General features: G+C 33.8%; 1 pseudogene; it reads right to left on the bottom strand.

Moving 5' to 3' along the window:
- Nucleotides 1-955: 955 nt before the first annotated feature.
- Nucleotides 956-7,111, bottom strand: part of LOC131758212 (cofilin-2 pseudogene) — a 49,731-nt pseudogene continuing 43,575 nt past the window's right edge.

Genomic DNA, 7,111 nt, shown 5'->3' with positions numbered 1-7,111 from the left:
AGTTGACTTCAGGATAGAATATTTTTTAAACCAAATTAAGCCAAACTGGAAAATATCGTGCATGAATGTTGTGCAAAAAAATTCTTAAATGACCAGTGCAGAGACTAATATTAGCTGTTCACTCTAGGAGTCGTTTCACATGGTATTTTGCAAAATATCCAAGGAAAACAAGGCAACGTTCTATAATATGCCACAATTTTTCTTGCAACGTGGACATTTTTGTGAGGGTGGGGAGTTTGTTTTCGAGATCAATGTTCCATTCAAGGCTCTTTTATACAGAAATTGCCATCATGACATATTCAAAATATCTTCAGTGTTGCAAGACTTACATGGTAAACAAAACTCCTACACTTATTCAGCAGTGTACACTCAATGGGAAATGAAAAGGCCTCGACAACAGCTATTTTAAGAAGATACACAGGTAACAGGAAGGAACACAGGGGCACTAGGATAAATTGATGACACAGTTAACACAACTGGAATTCCTTTTGGGTTGGGGGATTAAACTCATTACAAAAAAATATGTTTTCCATGCATAGTGTTATATCCATGGTTCCATGTCACCAAAAGTAGGCTTGCCAAGGCAAGTGAGGTGTACGAATGCTCCAGCCTCACAAAACTGCAATCAAGTGCAACTATAAATAATATTGAATAAAGTTTACCATCTCACCAGTGAATAATACTTTCAAGGCATTCAATTAGCCTAATCCTTTGCAGTATTCTCAGCTATTCACATTGACAATCACCTTCACTGTAGTGCTTGCTACAAGGGAGACATATAACTAGTTGTTTGGGCTAAAATATAACGGGAAGGCATTCCTTGGGTTCTACATGAAAGTAACAGTTTAATGGCAATCTCTGATAGGCTGCTTATATGAATGATATTTCCTTCATTCATTGTGTTGTTAGGACCCAGTGGAAAGAGAAAGGAAAAAAAAAAAAATCAAACCTAATACTATTCTAGTTGACTGAGCTGGAGAAATGGAAGCTCCTCAAGATCCAGATGGCACTTGACTTTGATTTTACAGGGTTTTCCTTCAAGTGAAACTACTACATTGCCTCTCAATTTTTCTCCAAGTGTCAAACGGTCCTTTATTATCATCTAAGCCATTTACTTGCCACTCATGTTATTACTTCTAAATTTCTTTTTAGTGGCATCTATAGAGCTAGAGTAAATCATCTTTTTAAAGGTGCACTTTCAGAATCCCAGAATATAAATACTAGGTCTCCTTTCTTAGACTCTTTTGTTTTCTATGTGGCATCTTATTAGCAATCATTCATAGGTAGCAACTTCACAAAAGGTGCGTAGGGGTCCTCTACAGTATCACCAGTGTTACCCACCAAGATCTGTTTCGCCTCCTCTACAATTACTTGTCTTCTGTCATCGCTTAAACAGAAGAGAACAGATTTCTTCTTTCGCTGTCTTGTGTAGAAGATTACCCTACTTTCCTATCATTAAAAACTTTGATGACTTCATCATTCACTGTAACTCCAGAAGCCAGTTTCAGAGCACGCACGTGGAGTAAAATCAGGAAGTAGAGGGCAAAGGCCGCATGCCAGGCTATGAGGGGAGCTCCGAGGTCCCTTTAGTGGCCCTGGCCACGCCCCGACACCAGACCCCCGCCCGGTGCCCGAGCCCTCCCTGCCCCGCGGGAGGGCCAGCGGGTAGGTAGGGGGAGAAAAGAGGGGCCGCAGCGCCCACCTTGGAGGCCACATTCCGGTTAAAATGGCGGTCTCCGGCCCGGGGCCGCGCTCCCCACCTCGGGGGTCTGCAGGCTGCGCGTCTGCTTTACCACAAGGCTGTCAGCTGAGGCTGCAGCGGAGGCTCGGGCTACCCCTCGAAGAATGTTTACAGTGAAGAAAATTAGCGTCATGGACCTCTGGACACTTAAGATAAAGCGCACATTTTTAAATAAACTCTCGTGTTTATTTATTGATTTGAATGAAAAAACAACCAAGAAGGCAGTTATGTCTCTGGCACCCCAGGCTCTTAAATGTATATTGAAAGAACAAATTTTGCTTTTTAAAACATCTTAGAAGCAGTAACAGCAGTACCAAGCATAAAAAAATTTAGTGCTTAAAATATGGAAGGGTCCAACTCAAACACTTTATTCCTTAAAAATTAGAATTGAATATAATCTCTTTTAATAACAACTAAAGAGCTGTTTGTTATTCAAACCAGAATACATAGATATATTTTCCATGTTTTTATCTATATTCTAACAAAAAAGAAAAGCTATTTTTTATTCATATTCTTTGCAATATTTAGATTATTAAAATCATCAATGAAGCAGAAAAATATTGTAGTTAGATAGGAGATACCACAACACAAAGTATGGGTTAACATTTCTTCATTTCTAATAGTCCTCAATATTTCAGAAGATGTAGAAAATTAACATTTTCATGCTGTGGTTGATGGTCATATGTATGCAGTACACTGTTTCAGAAGAACAATTTTTAATTCTTTCTGTTTATGAAGAATTAGAAAATTAAACTTGAAAATGTACGTAACAGGCTTGCTGGGTCTTATAAATGTTTATATGGTTAATGGCACTATTCTTTCACAACATGGAAATGTATCTTATTGTCATGCATTCAGGTAAATATGGGATTCTCTGAACATGAACTATAAAACTATTTAGAATATTCAACTGTAAGCAGTGAAAAATAAGTAAACTAAAGTCAATTTATTTTTTAAATATAATCTTGTTATACTCTTGTATACCTAGTTTTTCTTTTGATGTTTTATTGATTGTAAGCTTCAATAATTAGAATGTATCTTCTGTCACATTTTTTTTAACTTATATGAAACATGGAGAAAATGGGATAACTAACCACAGAGTAATTTATTGACTCCTAGACATTCTTGTTTCAACTATATCTCTCATTCCCCTGCCTCCAGAAGTCTTAGAAAGTGAATTTGCTTTTTGGACAAGATGTTCCAGGTGTTTCTTGTGTTTTCCTACCCTGTGGTGAATTTAACGACTTCTCCAAGAATCCCTAAGACATTTTAATGTTTAAATACATTCAGATACCATCATCTAGGTACTGGTGAACATCTTCATTGCTACTAGATCATTGTTCCTAGGCCCTTTAGGTGGACAGATGAAAGTTCTAAGATTAAAAAAACATGAATTCTAACTGGTATTTCCAAACTAAATTTAGAAACACGGACTTTTTATTCCTTTTCATTTAAAAAATTTCTACTACTTTGTTCTAATGTTGAAAATATTGGTTCCCAATAACATCAGCAAAATGTTTTTATACTTATAATTTTTAAATACCAATATCGTTAATAAGAATAGACTTACTGAATCAGTATTTTACAATTGAGATTATATATTAGAATATTCTAATATAGTACATACATGAGTATATTTATGTATATATGTATAAATATTTTATTTTATCTTTATATACATCCAATTATGATTGTAGAGTTAAATTACTGTAACTTCAAATCACTTGAAATGTGCATTGCTGATAACCCAATAGTATTTTTGCATTAAAAACATTGCTAATTTTTATACTTAATTTTATTATCATGTTAAACTACTTATAAGTTCTACGGTAAAAACTTACAAGAGTTGCCTCATGGAAGTTTTATTATTATTATGTCCTCTCTATTCTTCTTCTTCCCTCGTTGCATAGAGTGATATTTTATTTATATATATTTATATATATTTTTTTATATATATTTATTTATATATATTTATTATTTTGTTTCATTTTTATAAACTGTAAATTATTGTGTTTCTACATTGTATTCCTTCTTCATTAGGTACACTGAAATATACATGCTGATTTACACATTAATCTTAGCTAAATACATCCTAGAACTAACTTCATAGAAATAAAGAGAAATATTTTCTGTTGCTCTATACTGCTATTACGTAATATAATAATGCAACCTCTAAAACGGGTCTTTTTAAAAATTGTAGTGTAATTGACTTATAATGTTATATTAGTTTCATGTATATGACATAATAATTTGATATTTGTATACATTGTGAAGTGATCAACACAATAACTCTGGTTAATATATCTGTCACCATACATGGTTCAAAAAAAAATTGTTTCTTCTTGTCATGAGAACTTTTTTTTTTTTTTTTTTTTTTGTGGTACATGGGCCTCTCACTGTTGTGGCCTCTCCCGTTGCGGAGCACAGGCTCCGGACACGCAGGCTCAGCAGTCATGGCTCATGGACCTAGCCATTCCGCAGCATGTGGGATCTTCCCAGACCACGAACCCGTATCCCCTGCATTGGCAGGTGGACTCTCAACCACTGCGCCACCAGGGAAGCCCTCCCCCATGAGAACTTTTAAGATTGATTCTCTTAGCAACTTTCATATATGCAAGAGTGTTATTAATTATAGTCCCCATGCTGTACATCTCCATAGCTTATTTATTTTATAACTGGAAGTCTGTACCTTTTGATCCCATTCAATTATTTTGCCCATCTCCCACCCTCCACCCTCCACTACTGGCAACCACCAACCTGTTCTCTGTATTTGAGTGTAGTTATTTAGGTTTTTTTTTTTTTTTTTAACTTTTTTTGTTTGTTTCTCATTTAAGTGAGATCATACATAAAGTATTTCTCTTTCTCTGTCTGATTTATTTCATTTAGCATCATGCCCTCAAAGTCCATCTGTGATATCAATATAGTTATATTTTCTTCTTTTTTATGGCTGAATAATATTCCATTGTATATGTGTGTGTATGTAAATACACACACCACATCTTTGTCCATTCATCCATCTACAGACACTTAGATTGTTTCCACATCTTGACTATTGTAACTAATGCTGCAATGAACATGGGGTTAATATACCTTTTTGAGTTAGTGTTTTTGTTTTCTTTGAATAAATACCCAGGGGATTGCTGTATTGTTTAATAATTCTATTTTTAATTTTTTAAGGAACCAACATGTTGTTTCTTTTAATAGTGGCTGCACCGGTTTACATTACCATCAACCGTGTAGAAGGGTTCCCTTTTCTCCATATCCTCACCAACACTCGTTACTTCTAGTCTTTTTGATAATAGCCATTTTAACATGTGTGAGGTGATAAATCATTCTAGTTTTGATTTGCATTTCCTTGATGTTTAGCAAAGTTGAGCATGTTTTCTTTGAAAAAGTTCAGAACCTCTGCCCATTTTTAATTGGATATTTTTAATTGGATTTTTTGCTGTTGTATGAGTTCTTTATATATTTTGGATGTTAACCCCTTATCACATATGATTTCCAACTAGTTTTTCCCATTCCATAGATTACCTTTTCATTTTGTTGTTGATTCCTTTGCTGTGTAGAAGGTTTTTAGTCTGATGTAGTCCCACTCCTTTATTTTTGCTTTTGGTGTGAGATTCAAAAAATCATTGCCAAGACCAATGTCAAGAATAATACCGCCTAGTTTTCTTGTAGGAGTTTTATGATTTCAGGTCTTACATTAAAGTTTTTATTCCATTTTGAGTTAATTATTGTGTTTAATGAAAGATGGTCCAGTTTCCTCTTTTTTTTTTGGATTTGGCTGTCCAGTTTTTGAAAACCATGTGTTGGAAGAGTCTGTTTTTTTTCCATTATATTTATTTCCCCCCCTTGTGCCTTTGTCATAAATTAACTGACCATAAGTGTGGGGGTTTATTTCTGGACTCTATTCTGTCCATTAATCTAAGTGTCTGTTTTTATGCTGATACTATACTGTTTTGATTACTGTAGCTTTGTAGTATAGTCTTAAGTCACAGAGTATGATACTTCCAGCTTTGTTCTTTCTCAAGATTGTTTTACCTATTCACAGTCTTTGTGAATTCATACAACTTTCAGAATTGTTTGTTCTATTTCTATTAAAAAATTCAACTGAAATTTTATTATAGATTGCATTAAATCTGTAGATTGCTTGGGTGATATGAATATTTTAATAATATTAATTATTCCAATCATTGAGCATAGGGTGTCTTTCCATTTATTTGTGTTTTCAGTTTCTTTCATGAATGTCTTACAATAATCTGTTTACAAGTCTTTCACCTCCTTGGTTAAATTTATTCCTAGGTATTTTATTCTTCTTTGATGTAGTTATAAATGGGATTGTTTTCTTAATTTCTTTTTCTGATAGTTCATTTATTAGTGTATAGAAATGCAATGGATTTCTATACATTGATTTTGTATCCTGCAACTTGATTGACTTTATTATTTCTGACAGTTTGTGGTGGAGTCTCCAGGGTTTTCTATATATAATATGTAATTGGAAAATACTCTTCCTTTGCAGCTGGGATGCCTTTTATTTCTTTTTGTTGCCTATTTGCTCTGGCTAGGAGTTCAATAATTTGAATAAAAGTGGTGAGAGTGGGTGTCCTTGTCTTGTTCCTAATTTTGAGGAAAACTTTTTAGCTTTTCTCCATTTAGTGTGATGATAGCTGTGGGCTTGTCATATATGGCCTTTATTATGTAGAGGTATGTAAGCTGGATATCCACTTTGTTGAGTGCTATTTTATCATAAATAGATACTGAATTTGTCTAATGTTTTTTCAGCATCTATTGAGATGATTTTTATTCTTCATTTTCTTAATGTGGGATATCACATTGATAGATTTGCAGTTGTTGAACCAAACTTGCATCCTTGGAATAAATCTCACTTGATGATGATGTATGATACTTTTACTATATTGTTGAATTCAGTTTGCAAATATTTTGTTGAAGATTTTTGCATGTATGTTCTTCAGGGATACTGGCTTTTAATTATCACCAGCCTGATAAGCTTAGTTTCTTGTTGTGATTGGTTTATTGGGAAAGTGGAATAGAAGTTGGGGAGCTAAAGAAAAAAAAGAAAAAGTTGGGGAGCTAACAAGTAGATTGCTAAGAATAGAAATCAGTGATTCTGAGGTAATAGTCTTTCCATTTTTAAATTAATTATTGTGGAACAGTTTAATGCCTTCTGGATATAATGATGTAGTTTTTATAGCTCCCCTTAGCTATGAAAAAAGTGTATTATCATTGATTAAAAACAACTCTCATTGCCATTAATTCCAAGTATGTTTGATTGGTTATAATTCATTGAATTTCTATGCATGTCTGTTTGAGTTTTAATTTTGGCTATAAATAGAGAATAACACTTGATGT

The sequence above is a fragment of the Kogia breviceps genome, chromosome 6, assembly GCF_026419965.1.
Source record: "Kogia breviceps isolate mKogBre1 chromosome 6, mKogBre1 haplotype 1, whole genome shotgun sequence".
NCBI lineage: Eukaryota > Metazoa > Chordata > Mammalia > Artiodactyla > Physeteridae > Kogia > Kogia breviceps.
The sequence above is the reverse complement of the archived record's forward strand: the minus strand, read 5'-3'. Positions and strand labels throughout refer to the sequence as shown.